Here is an 18747-nt window from a genome sequence, read left to right as displayed (position 1 = left end):
CAACTGGCACTGTGCCCCTTCAGATAGGCTGTTCTTTCTTTCTAGTCTCAGGCCCTCTGGGCCTGTTGCGAAGTCAGCCTGGGCAGCTCAAACTGGACCTGTCAAGGGCTTGGCTGGCTTAGACACATTCAGCTCTAAGGACAAAAGAGATGCCAAGTGATGGTGTGAAGGTATCACCCATTCTCTCTGCCCTAGGAGGGGTGCATGGCTTTCTGTGTGTTCCTCATGTTCCTCCTTATGCTGGGGCTGGCTGGAGATCCACCTTCCTTAGAGGCCCTTTCTGGGGCCCCACTGAGCAAACGTTACTCCCCTTAGAGGCCAGCCCACAGGCCAGGAGGTGTCAGAGCCATTTGACTGAGAGGCAGTCACAGAATGCTTGCTCCCACAGCTCTCCACCCTGGTGGCACATCAGGATCCGATATGGGGTGAAAATGCCCATGCCTGGGCTCCATCCCCCTGGACTCTGCTTTAATTGATCTGGACTGTGTCTGGGGCACAGACATCGTGAGTCTAACAGGGGTGTAGTCTGGGAGAGAGCACCGTGCAGACACCATGTAAGGTGCAGTAGGTGATTCCGAGATGCTTGAGGCTCCCGGCCTCAAGAGATACCCAGGCTGGTGAGGAGATAAGATAAGCGAGGAAACCATCACCAGTAGATGGGATGTGCGCTCTGACAGGGATGTAAAAGCACAGTGTTAGCACCAATGTGCTTTGATTGGGCTGCTTCACAGAGGAGCATCCTCTTGACTCATCCATGCAGTCAATTCAGGGACTATTTATTGAGCACCTACTATGTACCAGGGACAGTTCCAGATGTTGGGGGTTCAGCAGTGACCAAGAAGAAGTCCATGGAGTTTCCATTCTAATGAGGATGCCCTGAGACAGATCAGTGGGAATTTGGCAGACAGGGCCTGAGTGGGGGCAGGCCCTGGCACCCTGGTGCCCAATCACCAAGGTGGCACTTGACTGGGGCAGTTTGTGCCTCGGTGGCTGCCCAGCAAGCTCATCTAGTCTCTGCTACTAGGTGTAGAACACGGCAAAAGAGCAGGGCCAAGCCTTCCCCTCAGCAGTGACTGTCAGAAAAGGGAAAAGAGAAAAAAGCCACCCCATTCAGCTGGGCCCAGACCAAAGGCCACCAGCCAGCAGATTCTGGCCCTTTAAAGTGACTTTAAATGGATAGGAGCTGTGCCTGCCCTTCCCACCTGATCCCCTCATTGTCTGCAGGAGAGGCAGGCCAAGTTCTTAAGGGCTCCCCCCATCCAGACTTGACCGCCAGGATAGGTCACAAACCTTTGTCATATGTCCTCTTAGCAGCCTGCACCTCCCCTTCAGAGTACTCATCCCAACCACAGTTAAAGCATTATTTGGGTATTAGTCATTGAATATCTGTCCCCACACTAGATAGAACCCTCTATGAGAGCAGCAGTGGTGTCTGTCTCCTCTGCCACTGTGCTCCAGGATGCAGCACTGTGCTTGGCATGCAAGAAGTGTCCAAGAAAACCACGTTGAAGGGAAGGATGAGTGAATGCCTCCCAGCCCACCGGGATGGGTGCTCAGTGCTTCCCTCTAAGGTTTGAGGAAGATAGCCCTAGGTGAGTTGGAGAGGACAGCCAGCCTTGCTATCTCACTGCCTTTCAGGCCCCACTGCACGGGCACAGTGAGCTCACACCTCCTCTCTTTCTCTCCTCCCTACCCCTCTTTCTGTCGTCCCCTAGTTGCTGGCTGCTGGCAGGACTAGCAATGGGCATCAGCAAGAGGAAAGGCATGCCTGCAGGGCTGAGAGGGGGCCTGATGCCGCCCAGGCTGCCCACTTATCCCAGCGACAAGCCTTCGTGTGTCCTGGGGCCCATCCTGTCAGGGGCAGAGAAGTGTGCCTCAGCGCCTTCCCAGGAGTCCTCCCTCAGCAGGCAAAGCTGTCGGTGGGGGTTGAGGCCCAGGAGAGGGGAATCTCATTATTAGACAGTAATGAGCCACATTATCCAAGAGTTTGGAATGATACAGGGACATGTGCCCAATATCTTGTGAAGCAGAAAGAAAATACACATGAATGGCGATGCTCTATTTCATAGGCTGGGTGGTGATATCACAGATACTCATTTTATTACTATCCTTTAAACTGGGCGTGCACATTATATCTATTCTTTGGCACACATAATATATTTTATAATTTTAAAGATGTTAAAGAAGTCTAGTGTTGTCATCAAACACACAGACTCCAGAAGTCAAGACTATTTGTTTGGGTTAATTTTCCAGCTCTGCCACTTATCGGATGTATAACCACGGGGTGGATATTCAACCTCCCTTTACCCCACTGTCCTCAGAAGTAAAACAGGACTAATGATTGTACCTACCTCTAAGGTTTGCTAGGGTGCATAATTCTGTTAATGCACATGAAGGCAGAGAACAGGGTCCGGTACAGAGTAGGCATGTGGTAAGCATTAGCTATTGTTAGTATACATATTCTCAAGTATATTAAAACATGTCTGTGTGTGTGGGTATCGACATAGCTCTATAGGGCTCTAGAGGTAGGCATAGAAAAATGACAGCAGGCGATAAACCAAAACATTAACAGAACTTATATGTGGGTAGTTGGGTGTGGGAAACTCATTTGTGTCTCCCTTATATTTTTCTACACTTCCCGGATTTTCTAAAATGAGCTTGATTAACTTTTGCAAACAGGAAAAATAAAACTCTCAAAAATTTCACCTGTACTTAATGACCTCACCAATGTTAAATCATCAAAACGTAAATGCAAACACATTTAAAAGGGTCAATAAAAGCTGCCCCTCATCCCAGGACATATTTGCTGAGGGGAGGCCCCACGGTACAGGGTCCAGAGGAGAAACCCCTTTGCTCTGCCACCTCAGCCTCCCCCTAGTCTGAGGACACCCCACTGTCTTTCTGTTCCCCTGGGGGTACTCCTCCCCCTGACAACCCCCCACCAGGCCACAGAGGCCCATGGCCCCCTAGCAAGCAGGCTGGCGGAGGAGAGACTGAGCCCTGGAGGGCCTCTGAGAAGCCAAGACCATTTCACTCCTCTTTCCTCTCCTGTCAGGTCGCAGGAGATGGCATTAGTACCAGCTCAGTGAAGCCCCAGCTGCTTCGCAGCCACTGCCTTCTAGCTTGTGGGTGTAGAGAAGGGTGGCAGCCCCAATTGCACCCAGAGTAGAAGACAGGGGCGAGGGTGGGGAAGCCTTCGTGGGGAGGGGAGACCAGGCCTGACGGGTTGCCCAGGCTGGCTGCTGGGAGGTGGCTGGGGAGACTGGCAGGAGAGGAAAGCAGAGATGGGTTTCTGACCAACTTCCAAATTGGATTTGGGGAAGTAAGGGAAACTGGATCTGGGCTGGATCAGCACCAGGGCCCCAGGACAGAAATAGGCCAGGCCACTGGGTTTCCAGATCAATCCTGCTCTGCCGGCCCAGCTGGGCCACTCACAAGCAAGAAGCCTCATGGATGCTGGAGGGGGCAGCTCTGTCAGTGCCTGGCTGAGCAGGAAGATGGAGCAGACAGTGCCAGGGCCCCACTGCCATCACCCCTGTCCCCTCGTTTGGCCTTGTCTTTATAGGACTCATCACCACTTGACGTTATATTAGATATTAGTTGTTTATTGACTATCTCCCTGCTCTAGAAGGATACTCTTTAAAGGTGAGGACTTTGTTTCTTCTGTTCACTGCAGCATCCCAAGGGCCCAGAACAGTGTCTGGACATGGTAGATGCTTGATAAATCTTTTTCAAACGGACAAGTGAATCACACACACCACCACCCCAACCTGGGGCTTGCAAGGTGGGTAGGGCAGGCAGGCACTACTAATTACCCTCATTTTGGTAGATGAGAAAGGGTAGGCTCAGAGGGGTTAAAAGACTTGCTTTCTGTTACACAGCTAGGAAATGGCAGATCTTAGATTTAAACACAGGAGTGACAAACTCAAATGCTCTTTTTTCAATATTACACTGTGTCTTTGAAAGAAATCGTGGGTTGGCTATCTGGCAGGTGCCACCTGGGCCCCCCTGTGGGCACACACACTACAAAGACAAAGAGCTGGCCTTGAGACAGCCATGCTGAGTGAGCACTAGGACAAGATGGGGGGACTTTTCTCCACTGCTGGCAACACTTATTTAGGAAGACTGAAGGCTTTGGTCACTTGTGGCCTCCGAAGGCCCTGGCTCTACTGAGGGAGGTGTGACCCAGCCATTCCTACTGACTGGTCCTCAGTGTTCCAAGGCATAAAATGGGTAGAGAGCATGGGAATAGTGTTTCACCTTAGGCTGGGTGACCAGACTGCATAGAGACTCCTTTGGTGACTGGGTTGCAGCTCAAATTGGGGAAAGAATGTCAGCCAAGGGCCTGACTGTGGGCTGGCAGGAGTAGAAAGTATGGCAGAATTCAACTTCCAAAGAGAGGCTGGCATGGGTCACTGCCAGGCTCCTCTGGACCTACTGGGACCTGTCTCCCTTCTATGCCACCCCCGAGTAACCTAACCATCTGGGAGGGCTGTCAGCCCAGCCTCTGCAGGGGAGAAGGGGTAGAGTGAGGTGGAAGAGAGGAAGAGAGGCATTCTTTTCATGCCATGAAGAATGTCCTAGTTTGTCTGCCCCCTGCCCCTGTCCCCCCATCACTTTGAGCAGCTGGCATAGGGCAGGGCTACTGGCTGGTCACTGATTGGCATTGCCACTGCCTTGCAGGGCCAGGGGAGAGATGCAGCTGAGGTCTCCAAGGATGCTGGTGAAATGTGGTAAGGGTGGTTGCTGGGAGGGAGGCATTCTTGCGCTGGCCACTGCCTGATCCAGGCCTGCAAAGGAGAGCAGAGAAGGGGTGGCCCGCCACACCTTGTCCAGCCAAACTTGACCAGGCAGGGCTTGGATGGAACCAAGGCCTTGGGGCCCTGAGGCTCTCTCCCTGGGCTTGGGCAGGTGGCAGCCATGGAGGCTATGAACTCTTGCACAGCAGCCTGGCTTCCTGGGGCCCAGCTGCGGACTGGAACTCAGGGCTGATAGACAGGTGGTGGCTGAGAGGAGGCAGCATGCTAGTGGCATGGGCCTCAGTGAGAGTGATGAAGACAGAGCAGCGGGTGAGGAAGGCGGGTGTGCAAATAGGTCCAGGAGGAAAGGGAGGAAGGGTGGCCAACTGCACCTGGGACAAACTAGAGGCTCCCTGGGTGGGTTCCACACAGCCCTTGGCCCTTTTCTGTGGCTTCTCAGCCCAGCTGGTGGGCTCGGCACACTGGGTCATTGATAAGAACCTGGGAAAACTGAGAACCCAAGGAGATAGTGGAAGGGCCAAACCAGGGCTCTCGACTCCTCCCTCCCAGCAGCAGACTAGCTCTGGCCCCATGCTGGGATCCCCTTGAGCAGAGATGTTTGCAGACAAAGCTTCTCAACTCTCATGCCAAATGGGCCGCAGGTCTCCTGGGTATCCACCCTCTTGGCCCTCAGGGAAGTGAATTGAGGCCTGAGGTGGCCCGAGAGCCTCCGGGCCCCTTGCCCCAGTTGGTCATACCAATAGTATTGTTTTTCTTCTGTGTTCCCTAAATAGAAAAGGCTGGGAAGGAGATGAAGGCAGGGAAGAGGAGCGGGCCTGGACGTAGCTGGATGCCTCACACCCTCTCCCTCCCACTCGGCGGCCCACGGCTGCTTCCTGGCCTCTTCCTGCCCTTCTCTGTGCCCTTCCAGCCCTCTGCCTTAGGCTGGTTTTGTCCTTGTCTCTGTCCCCGTCTCCTTTGCTCTTGGTCTTTGTCTCTGTTTCTCTGTCACTTTGCCTCTAGCCCTTTCCTTGTCCTATCACTCGGTCTCTCACTGTCTCTCTGATTCTGTGCCTGTCTCTCTTGCCCAGTCTCTGTCTCTGTTGCCCAGTCTCTGTCTTTCTCTCGTTCTCAATGTCTCCTTGCTCTGGTCTCTCTCTACCTCTCTCTGCCTCCCTTTTTCTCTCTGTGTCTCTGTCTTTCTGTCTCTTATAGCCTTTCTGCCTCCAACTCTGGGTGTGTGAGACCTGCTCTGCTCTCTTCCCAGGGCCTGGCTGGCAACTCCCACTCTCCCCTCAGATAAAATGGAAGCCCAAACAGGGCTCCTTGCCCGGTGGGGTTACTCAGGCCTGCTTGGGATCCAGGGTCTAGGGCAGTGCCTGCCATCCCTGGTAGGTGAAGGGGAGGGGAAACAGGCACAGAGAGGCACAACTCCCATGGCAGATCACCCCACAACATTCCCCAAGGTCACCCTGGGTCACCTCGTTCAGTCCAGCTCATTTCCATAAGCTGTTCAGGTTGCAGCCCGAGTCTGGACTCATGGCAAGGCCCGTGTGGGACAGAAAACTGCCCGTCAGAGTGATAGGGCCCAGCTGTCAGGGAGGCCCTCTGCTGTGGCCGGACTGGGATCCTTGGGCAGTGGTACAAATCTGCCATCTGAATTGTAAATCCTAGCCCTCTACCTACTGACTATGTGAATTTGAGCTAGCAAAGGCACCTCTCTGAGCACTGGTTTTAAGCACTCTAAGGCCTAACCCAAAGGGTTGTTTTGAAGATTAAAGAGGATAATGTTCAGGAAGATGCAAGCGCTGTGCTTGGCACCAGGGAGGGACACTGGGTGGGACACTCCCCCTCCCTTCCTTCACCTTCCTGCCCACTTGGGGTGTTGATATTAGGATTAACCAGAGACCATAGGGTGTCCATGGACAAGGTAACGAGGCTCTCTGGGCCTTGGTTTCATCCCAATTCTTTCAGAGAGGGTCAGCAGGAGGGAGGTGGCGGCTGCGTCAGTGGACATGGTGGTGGCAGGGCTGGGGCAGGGGCCCTACCAAGGTGGAGCTGGGTGGCAGCTGGGGGGCATGTGGTGGTGGGCAGCCCTGCCTCTGAGAATGTGTGATCTACCCCACATGAGGCTTTGAGTCATAGACAGTTCTGCAGCTCTGATTCCCTCACCCCCTAGCTACAGACACACTTAGAATTTCCAAAGTTTAGATTTTGCTATTTTTCAATGTTGTGAGTTTCAGAAACGCCCACTTCCAGAGCCAGACTAGGAAGTGAAATTTCTCTCTCACAGAATTTGAGGCTGGTGCTGGTGGGCCTTTGGAGGGTACCTAGGCCAGTCCTCCCCCTCCTCCCACAGCCAGACAAATGGGACTTGGAGGCCTGAAGTGGGGAGTGACTGGCCACAGGGCACACTTCGAGTCAGCCACAGAGCTAGGCCTAGAATCCAGGGCTCTTGACCCCCGGCCTGCATTCATCCCATCCTGCTGCCTTGCTTGTTTGCTCGCTTATGCCCTCCCTGTTCCCTTGCTCTCTCTGACTGTCCATCGCAGTCTGTCTTTCTCTCTCCCTCCTTCACTATGTAATGCATTCTTTATTACCCAGCAAGAGTCTGAGCAGTTGAGACTCCCAACAAATAGTAACTTCTTTCAGTGCCCTCTGCCCCTTGCTGCCAAAGATGAGCAGCGTGCCAGCTGGACCTACATGTGAGGGCTTTATCTTCTATGGAGTAGCCTCCTACTTGCCCCTTTGGCCAGGTGTTGCCAGTGTCAGTTCAGGCCACCAGGCAGGCCCAGCCCCACATGGCTCAAGGGTCTTCCTGACGGAGGGCATCAGCAGTCTCTCTTCCCATCTGGCCACCTGCCTTGACAAGCCAAGCCTAGGGCAGAACTACAACTAACACTCACTTTGAAGGGCAGGATTTGCAGATGTCCCCTACCCGGGGAAATCCTGCCAAGGTTAGAGCCAGGCATTCATACAATCAGGGCCTGGCTCCTGAGCACACTCCCCAGCCTCTTCCCCCAACCGGAGCAGGCCGGAGGGTGGACAGACTCGGGGGCTGGGTTTGGCCTGGGCCCCCTCCCAACCAAGTCCATGCCCGGTTCTCAGAGATCTTGCCTTAGCTCTAAGTGGCAGGGTCAGTGGGTAGGACAATAGCTCATCTGTCCCCTACTAAGGAGACAGGTGGGAGCTCCTGCCTAGAGTCACACAAGTTGCATGTACAGCACACGATCAGATATTCTAATGTCAACTTGACACAGATGACTTGTACCAGAGAGGATGGGGAAGGGTCTTCCATCAGGCACTTTTCCAGTGGGACTGCCCCACCTTGGCATCTGGAGGGAGAGCCCTGGGCAAAGCACAAGCCTTGGAGTAGACAGATCTTAGTTTAAATCCAAGTTAGGATGTCCTTGCTGGTGACCTTGGCCAACTTACTTAACCTCTTGAAGCCTCAGTTTCCCCATCGGTCAAATGCCCTGCCCCTTCACTGTTCAACATTCCAGGAGCACAGTGCCTACTAAGCACTCACAACTGGAAGATGTGCTGGGGGAAAGTTAGACTCCTACAGAGGCTGGTGTGTTATGAGGTGGTGAGGAAGGGAGCCTGCAGCAAAGAATTTGGAGTCAGCTATCAGAAAATCATTGTAAGCCAGCAGCAGGCCATGGTGGCCCAGAGAACTCCTGCATGGCTCCTGATGGCTAGGGGGCACTGGGGGTCCCTCTGGAGGTGGGGTGGGTGGGCTATGACCAAATGCATACCTGTTTGGAGGAGGGAGAGCAGGCTACAGAGGAGAACAAATCCTTGACTCTCTGAGGTCCCCAGCACTGCCACCAGCCTATACAGCATCATAGCGCAAGTTAGCGAAAAGCACCTCCTTTGGGTGTGTGCAGCCTTGTAGCAGGGCACATGGCTTGGGAAGTGCAGAGCTGGGGATGCTCGCTCTGGAGAAGAGAGGGTTACAGCACGTCTCTAAAGTTCCCTGACTACAGGCTGTCCGGACTCTTGCTTAGAACCAAGCTTCACACCAAGGGATGTTTACTGAGTGGCTACAGAAAGCCTGCCCCAGGGTTACCACTGGCTGTGTGCCCTCAAATGAGTTGCCTTCCTTCTCTGGGCCTCAGTTTCTCCATCTACAAATGAAGTCACCAGGCTAGATGAGCTGTGAGGACTCTTCTAGCTTCTCAATTCCTGTAGGGAGAAAGGGGAGTAGACACAGACCATGTGACCCAGAGTGGAGGTCTGGCCTAGAGAATCTTTGTGGTCATTTTAGCCTGAGACTCAGTCGGCTTCCCGCCTTCCTCTCCATCACTCCCATCAGTCTTGCTCTGGCCACACTGGTCTCAGCCGCCCTGCCACCATGGCCTCTGTAGGCCCCAGGCGTTTGCTCAGGCTGTGCACTAGGCCTAGAGTGCTGTCTGCTATCTCTGCCTAGTGAAATTGCACTCATTGTGGGTGTTGCAGAGAAGACTTAATCGTAAGATGGATGGAGGGAGGGGTTTGAACTAGATGTCCTCCACCTCTCTTCCAGTCCAGAGCATCTTGTATCTGCTGGAGATTCTAGGAAGTGGCTACTGATGTCCAAGCAATTCTGGGAGCTGAGATACACCGGCCCCAGGCACACAGCTCTGGGCTCTGAGGATCTTTCTGCTACCACCACCCAGGGCTTTTCTCCCTGAGAGCTTGCCTTAAGGGGCATTTCAGAGCATGGGCTCTGCTATGGTCTGAATGTATGTGTCCCCTCAAAATTCATATGTTAAAACCTAATCTCCAAAGTGATAGTATTAAGAAGTGGGGCCTTTGGGAGGTGGTCAGGTCTGAGGGCCCCATCCTCATGAATGGGATTCATGCCTTATAAAAGAGGCTTGACTGAGCCTTGTTGCCCTTCCACCATGTGAGGACACAGCTAGAAGGCACCATCTTGGAAGCAGAGAGCAGCCCTCACCAGACACTGATCCTGCTGGCACCTTGCTCTTGGACTTCTCAGCCTCCAGAACTGTGAGAAATAAATTTCTATTGTTTATAAATTACCCCTTCTAGGGTATTTTGTTATAGCAGCCCAAACTATAGACAGTCTCTGAAACCAGGCTGACCTGTGCTCACGACCCAGGTCTGACCCTTCCAAACTGCAATTTTAGCTCCTTCAGGTCCCATGTTAGAGCTTCAGTTTCACCATCTGTAAAATGGGAGCACTAAGTGCCATCTCTTGGAGTTGTGAGCAGTCAGGGAGCTCATCACTGTATAAGTTGTCTGACGAAGAGAAGAGTCAAAGCTTGGCTCCCTTTCTGCTGGCATTATACTGAGCTAGACTCTCTCACCTCTAGTGTCCTGCATCCTTCAAGTGCCTCCTGATTTACAAAGCAAAAAGTGCCATCCTTTACTTTGAAAGCTTTTTCAGTGATTTCCCACCCAGAATTTCTCTATATACCTCCCTTTCTAATCCTGTCCTTTTGCTCTCTCTGGGCCCTTTGTGCTGTCAGATCCATGCAGGAAGCAACAGCAGAACACTCACTTGCCCAGTAAGCCCCACTCCAACAAACTTGGACCTCCCAGGCTTGATAAGTTTGGGGGGGGGGTGTACTGGAGGGAGCCACCACAATCTCTCCAAGGCCCCTGTGTCCCCAGAGAATGAGCTGGCCACTTGCTGGGCTCTCTTTCTTGCTCCTCTTTCTCTCCCTTCTTAGTGAAGATGGCGCTCATCCCTGCTTCCCTAAAAGGGCCTTGTGGATTGGGTGAAAAGAGCAGGCTCTGCCCAGGGGCATCAGTGGGATTGAATGTATGCTGAGAGGGCAGGAGCCCTGGGCCAGCAAGTGGGGTCCAAAAGCTTAGGCCTAGCCTGGTTGAAGGCAAAAGGCAAGGCACTAACATAAGGTTGACTTGGGCTCAGGTCCCAGTGCTGCCATTTATTGGCCGGGGGGGGGGGGGGTAAGGACGCAATGAGATAGCAGAAATGCATAGAAACCCTGAAGTGTGGGACCCACGTGTTCTGGGCAATCCAAATTGGGACTCTGAACACCTTTTAAAGAAGGCAGCAGGGTAAAGAGGAGAGCACAGACCTGGGCTTGAATCCTGGCTCTGACTTCTTGGCAAGTCACTAAACCTTTGGGTCTCAGTCTCCTCATTTGTAGAATGAGGATAATAAATACAGTCATGTGTCACATATGATGTTTTGGTCAATCACAGACCACATATGTGACAGTCCCATAAGATTATAATACAGTCTTTTTACTATACTGTTTCTATGTTTAGATATGCTTAGGTACACAGATACTTACTGTTGTGTTACAATTGCCTACAGTATTCAGTACTGTAACATGCTGCACAGGTTTGTAGCCTAGGAGCGACAAACTACACCATATAGTCTAGGTGTGGAGTAGGCTAGAACATCTAGGTTGGTACAAGTACACTATGATGTTCACATAATGACAAAATTGCCCAGTGACGTGTTTCTCAGAATGTTTCCCCGTTGTTAAGCGACGTGTGCTGGTATAGTAGCTAAGCTGTTCCTTCGAGGGTGCAGTAGGATGACGTGTAAAGCATAGCTAGCCCATAGGATATGGCAGGGCCCACCTACAAAGGTGTCAGGAAGTCCCAGAGGTAAAGCTGGGAGGTGCCAAGGCTGATACGAAATGGTGAGCAATTAATTGTACCTAACCAGCAAATACTGCTGGAGTCCCTGTCCCTTGCCGGCTTCTGAGCTTGGTGCTGAGGATGGCTGGAGGAAACGTAGGGCCATCCCCAGATTCTGCTGAATCACCCTCTGATGAGTCTTGTGTCTGGCAGCTACCTCAGGCCTGCGCCCCTTCCCTGGGCCTTCATCTAGCCTTTCCCACCTTGGAGCCCACCGTGGTCCACTGTGCTCACACAGCTCCTGGAGAAAATTCTCCTTTGACAAGCTCCTGCCACCCCCAGAACATAGTTCCTACATCCCTGGCTTGAGCCCAGAATCTCACTTGGAACAAGTGAGATGTGAGTGCCCAAAGCTGAGAAGACCCTGGAGACCTCTCGCCCACTGTTCTGGATGCACAAAACCAAGGGTTGATGAAGACACGTCCCCGCCCTCATGGAGATCGTGCTCTAGTGCAGAAGACAGACATCAGATTGTGATGCATGCCATGAAGGAAATAAAGACAAGGAAGAGAATGATAGGGTGGAGGGGCTATTTACAATTAGGTGGTAAGGAATTCTCCTTATTTGACAGTTGGGGAGACAGAGGAACAGACTGACCCAAGGTTCTGGCATAGCTGGGGGCAGATCCTAGAGGTCTATGTTCCCGCACTCCTCCCTGCACCAAGCTGTCTCCAGGGGCTCCTCAAACTCTCTCCCCTGCCTTGTCCCGCCTCCACAGGGGTCTCCTGGCTTATCGGCCTTTTCCTCTCTTGGGCAGCAGAGGCTGCTGCAATGACCTAAGCTCCAGCCAGCCGGTGCTCTCTCAGGTCCCTGTGCAGTTGCAGGGAGGAGGCTTGGGGCCCTGGATGGTGGGAGCGTGTTGGAGGCCAGGAACTTACACAGGCAAATGGCGTCTGTGAAAACACTGGCTGCTGACAGCTCCAACTGTGGGGGCCAAAAGTGCCCCCCTGGTTCAGATGCTGGCCTCACCCACCTCCCTCCTGTAGCAGTGGAGTTACAAAGAACCTCACAGCCCATTTCAGAGAAACACGAGATTGCAGGGTTGGAAGGGAGCCGGAAGAGCCACCCAGTCCAAGTGATGGGAAGCTAGCAGGCTCAGTCCTCTGCCTTCAAGGTTGTCTGGACAGCAGGGGTCACTCCTGGGCCGAGAGCGTCCCAGGGAAGGTGGGGCCACAGCCTCACTGGTCAAATGTCCCAGGTTTCCTGCCCAGAAATGAGAATTGAATCCAGGGGTGGAACTGACTTCCCTGACTCAGGGGTTCTCCCAAGAGGGAGTGAGCTTGTTTCTGCAGGTGCGTAATCAAGGTCTGCACACCAGAGCGGGTGAGAGGCATGCTGCATATAGCATTCTGGCATTTGATATGGGTGGGACCTGAGCCCTTCTTTCTGATTCCTGCCAAGTCCACAACCCCAGGTCCCAAAGCCCGCTGGCTCTCCTTGCTTTAAGATGCAGGGCACTCCAGTCCATCCTTACCTCCAGCACCAGGAGGGTCTGGAACCCGCTTGCTCTAATTACCCCCCACCTTAACTGAGTGGGCTCAGCTCAAGGTCTTGATGGGAACACTCCCCCCACCACCGACACTTCTCCTAATGCATCCTTGCTGGCCGGCTGGGAACCGCAGACGGCGTTGTGACATGAGGGGAGATAAGGGGGCTCTCACATTTCCCCCGGCTGGGCTCCTGGGCTGCCAGCATTCACGCTGGCTGATTTCAACATGAAAGGGCCCCTTGAGAAGGAGAGCCCCCCTCCCTTTCCCCCTTCCCTCTGCTAAGCCCCACTCCGCAGCTAACCACTGTCTGAGCCACCCTCCCTCTGGAGCACCCGCTTGCCTGCCTGCCTGCCTGCCAAGCCTTCCCCCAACTGCTTCAGCCTCACCGTGGCCCTCTCTGCCCTCCAGGATGGGAATCCTGGGGTGAGAGGGGGCATAGGGCTACCCCACCCAGCACCATACTGGAGAGGAAAAGGGGGATATTGCCATCTCAGGGCGCCCAGAGTCTGGTCTGGAGATAGAGGCCAGTTGACCAGCCATAGGCTGCTATGTTGAAAAAAATCTTTGCAAGGGACTGCTCTGAGGAGAGGAGGTCTCCCAACCCCAAGTCCAGAGAAACAGCATTCTCAGGATCTCTGAGTACCCAAGGGCTGAACTCCTAGGTCTCTTTCTTAGCTCTTTTCCTTAATTGCCTGAGACAAACACCCATCAAAAATCTACTGAAACATCTCATGTTTCTGCCACCAGAGCCCTTCCAGGTATCTGCCCTAAATCTTCTATGTTGCAACTTTTTTTAACCTTTTATTTTGACTAATTTTAGACTTACAGAAAAATTGCAAAAAATAGAACAGACTGCTCCCGTACACCCCTCACCTAGTTTGCCCTAATATTAACATCTTACATAACCATGGTACAATGATCAAAACCAAGAAATTAACATTGGTTCAATACTATTACCTGATCTTATTGGAATCTCCTCAGTTTTTCCACTAATGTCCTTTTTCTGTTCCAGGATCTTATCCAGGATGCCACACTGCATTTAGTTATTTCTCCTTAGTCTCCTGCAATCTGTGATAGTTTCTTAGTCTTTCCTCGTCTTTCATGACCTTGACACTTTTTTTATCCAAAGTGACATCATATTATTTTTATTATTCCACAACTTGCTTTTCACCTTACAGTATGTCTTAGAGAACTTTTCATGTAAGTACTTGTATATCTACCTTTTTCTTTCCTTTTTCTTTTTCTTTTTTTTTTGTTAAACTTTGACCTTGAGATTTATTTCTTCATAATATCAGACCAACTAGGAGAAGAAGTCAGTATTGGAAAATGACATTAGAGCTACTGGAATGTGTTCAAATAGTGGTGTAATGTAGACACTTATCTTCACAGAAAATGATTTATCCTAGCACTTTATTTATTTATTTATCCCCAGTTTTATTTTTATTTATTTATTTATATTATGAATATTCATGAGATACAAAGCTAATTGTCACCCCTCGTGCCCATGATGTGAGAGCCAGATTCATACTGCATACCCATTACCAGAAATTACTTTTGTACCCCGTGTCCCCCACCCAATTATCCCCCAACTTCCCTCCCCTTCCCCAAACACTTCAGCAACTAGGTCTGGGCACAGGCTTTATGAACATGAGACCTTGATACTTTTGAAGTGCTTTATAGACTGCTTCTCAATTTGAGTTTGCTTGATGTTTTCCCATGATCAGAGGGAGTCTATGCATTTTTGGCAAGAATACCACAGAAATGGGGTTGGGTCCTTCTCAGCACACTGTATCAAGAGTCTCATGATGCTGACATGTCTTATGACTGGTGACATTTGCCTTGATCACTTGGTTAAGTTGATGCTAATACAGTTTATTCACTATAAATTTACTATATTTCCTTTTTTAATTGATAAATACCTTGGGGAAGATACTTTGAGGCTAGGCAAGTACTGTTTCTCCTCAAACATTCACCTAATAATTGTAGCATCCATCAGTGGGTCAACACTTATTACTATGGTGCTTTCCTGACAGTGATGTTTGGTTTCCCTCTTTTTTTCTATATGGATTAAAATCCAATGTTATCTCCCCCCTCAAGGAAGTAGAGTATAATTCTTTGCTCTTTAAGTATGGGCTGCTCATAGTGACTTCCTTCCAAAGAATACTGTAGGGAAGAGAGAAAAAAGTAACATGGAGAAACTTGACCAACACTACCTCAGCCAGGTGATCACAGTTAAGGTCATCAGTTGACAATATGTACCACTGATATGATGTGTTGAGAAGGACACTTCACCTCTGCAATATTCCTCCCCAAACCCATACCCCACTCTAACCATGAGAAAAACATCATGTTTTTTCAAATCCAAATTAAGGAACATTCTACAAAATACCTGACCAATACTTCTCAAAACTGTCAAAGTCATCAAAAACAAGGAATGTCTACGAAACTGTCATAGCCAAGAGGACCCTCAAGAAACATGATGAGAAAATGTAGTGTGATATATCCTGGATGGACCTTGGGATAGAAAAATGGCATTATGTTAAAACTAAGAAAATCTGAATAAATCATGGACTTTAGTTAATAATAGTATATCAGTATTGGTTCACTAGAGACAAGCAGCAGAGCACACCTGGGATCCTAAGTCAGGAGCCAAAGGCAGCATCCTCCACCTGGAAGGTGCCAAAAATACCACTTCAATGCAGGTGGCCCATCACAGCCACCACCACAGCCACAACTGCTGCAAAGGTGGCTCAACACCACAGCAGTAGCTACAGGTGCCATAAAGGCAGCCTACCAGACACTTGACCCCATTGACACAAGAAAAGTCACTAGTGGGGGCTGGAAAAAGAAGAGGATGTCTCTTGCCTCAAAGCCCACTCCAGAGTAATAGAAGAAGCAACTGCTCTGCCAAATGACCAGACATCAATGTAGAGGTACAAGAAATACAAAAATCCAAGAAAATATGACACCACCAAAAGAATACAGTAATTCTCAAATACCAGACCCTATAGAGCAGGAAACCCTTGAAAGGACTGAAAAGGAATTCTGAGCAGCAATCTTAAGGAAACTCACAAAGATGTAAGAAGACTCAGTTAGATAACACAGTGAAATGAGGAAGAAAAAAAAATCCAGGACATGAAGGACGATATTTACAAACTGATTAATACCTTAAAAAAGAATGTAGTAGAACTCATGGAACTGAAGGATTCACTCAATGAAATTAAAAAAAAAAAAAACACAATTGAAAGCTTAAGCAGCAGGTTAGGATGAACAGAAGAAAGAATTTCTGATCTTGAAGATGGTCTTTTCAAAATAACCCAGACAAACCAAAAAAAAAAGGATAAAATAATTTTAAAAAATGAAGAAAACGTAAGAGAGCAAGCAGACAACCTTAAGTGCACAAACATTCAAATCATGGGTGTTCCAGAGGGGAGGAAAAAATAAAAGTCATGGAAAACCTATTTAACAAAATAATAATGGAAAACTTCCCAGGTATAGGGAGAGACACAGACATTCAGATCCAGGAGGCTCAAAGATCCCCAAACAGATTCAACCCAAAAAGATTCTCTCCAAGACACATTACAGTCAAACTGGCAAAGCTCAAAGACAAAGAGAGAATCTTAAAAGAAGCAAGAGAAAAGCATCAAGTCACCTATAAGGGAGCCCCTATCAGACTAACAGCATATTTCTCAGCAGAAACTCTACAGGCCAGAAGAAAATGGGATGATATATTCAAAATACTAAAAAAAAAAAGAAAAAAAAGAAATTGCCTGCTAAGAATACTATACCCAGCAAGGCTGTCCTCCAGAAATGAGGGAGAAATAGTGTATTTTCCAGACAAACAGGAACTGTGGGAGTTCACCACCACACAACCAGCCCCACAAGAAATTCTCAAGGGAGTCCTGCATCAGGAATCTGAGAAAATATAACCACTCATCATACTAGGTATAGTTCTGTTCAACCTCTCTGATTTTTTTATAATTCAGTCTTGGTATGTGGCATGTTTCTAGGAATTTATTTATTTCATCTAGACGATATAATTTGTTGACCAACAATTATTCATAGTATTCTCTTATAACCCTTTTGCTTTCTGTAAATTTGGTTGTAATGATCCCTCTTTCATTTCTGATTTTAGTTATTTGAGTCTTCTCTCTTTTTTCTTTGTCCATCTAGGTAAAGGTTTGTCAATTTTTTTGTCAAAGTACCAACTTTTGGTTACATTGATTTTCTCTGTATTTTCTCTATTTTCTATTTCTTTTATCTATGCCCTAATTTTTATTATTTACTTCCTTTGCTAGATCTGGGCTTAATTTTCTCTTCATTTTCTAGTTTCTTAAGGTGCAAAGGTGATTGTTGATTTGAGGTCTCTCTTTTTTTAATTAATGTATGCATTTACATTAAATAAATTTCCCTTTTAGCCAAAAAAAGAAGGACCAGTTCACTAATTGCAACAAATATACCATACTAATGTAAGATGTTAATGATAGGGGAAACTGGATGCCCAGTATATGGGAACTCTTTGTATTATCTCTACACCTTTTCTGTCAATCTAAAATTGTGCTAAAATAAAAAGAATTTATTAAAAATCCAATATTATGGGCAGGCCCCGTGGCGCACTCGGGAGAGTGCAGCACTTGGGGAGCAGTGGCGCTCCTGCCGCAGGTTCGGATCCTATATAGGGATGGCCGGTGTGCTCACTGGCTGAGTGCAGTGTGGGCGACACCAAGCCATGGGTTGCAATCACCTTACCGGTCACAAAAAAAAGACAAAAAAAAATCCAATATTATCATTATTTATTTTCTGCTCAAATTGTTCCCACTTTGGCTATTAGGACTTCCTTCAGATTGGTTCCTCTGACAAACTCCCATTCTTTTATGAGCACTTTCTTGCTTTCTGGCACCACAAGATGCCTGGAAGTTTATCTTGGACTTTCCCTGCCCTAGCCCTGATTCAGCCATTTCTTCAAGGAGCCTTGGTTCTGTTTATTGGAGAATGGTATTAGAAAACAAGATCTGGGTGCTAGATGTGGTCATTGCTACCTGGGTGTCATTGCTTCTAGGCCCTCTCAGCTGACAGAGCTGGAAAATATATGTATACTAACCTATTTTGTTGCAATTACAAAAATATTACTTTCTTTTGCTCTGTCCTCAAGAGATTGACTTCATTTACTGTAACTGCCTCATGATATTCCTTAGCAAAGATGAAACAAAATCTTATTTAACTAGTCCTTTATTGGTGGTTATTCATAGTATAATACATTTTATTTTATGTAATCAAAATGTCATGATCCCTGTTCATACCCATGCGCCAAGTGTTTCTCCACAGCAGACAATGAGATATGAAACTGTTGTGCCAAAAGGTCTGGGCACCTGAAATGTGGATGGTAGTTGCCAATGTGCCCTCCAAGGTAGCTGTGCTAATTAACTGTCCAGCATTCAAATCCACTCGTATGCCATTAGGACCCAACCTTCCTCAGCTTCTGTCTCCCACTGCTCTCTCACATTTCTAGTGTACCACTCAGTCTGCAGGAACTACTTGCCATTTTCTCTCATGCTTCCAGCTCTCTGCCTATGCTGTTTCTTCTGCATGATGTGTGTTTACTCTCTTAGCAGCATGATGAACTTCTACTCATTCTTCAAAGCCCATCTCAAAGGGAACCTCCTGTGTGAAATCTGTCTGAACTTGCCACCCAGGCAGGCAATTGGTAACTCTTTCCTCAGTGCTCCCATGGTGACCTCTCTGATCACTCCCTGGCAGTTTGGGGAGGTGGCTTTCTCTCCCACTAGCTTCTCTGTGGTTTTTACAGACTGGCCTAGCCCAGGCTAGGCACAGAAGAGGCCCCTGGAAGTGTCTGCTGAATGAATGGGTGAGCTTCCCATTGGCTCCAGACA

The sequence above is a fragment of the Cynocephalus volans genome, chromosome X (assembly GCF_027409185.1).
Source record: "Cynocephalus volans isolate mCynVol1 chromosome X, mCynVol1.pri, whole genome shotgun sequence".
In the NCBI taxonomy this organism is placed as follows: Eukaryota; Metazoa; Chordata; class Mammalia; order Dermoptera; family Cynocephalidae; genus Cynocephalus; species Cynocephalus volans.
The sequence above is the reverse complement of the archived record's forward strand: the minus strand, read 5'-3'. Positions refer to the sequence as shown.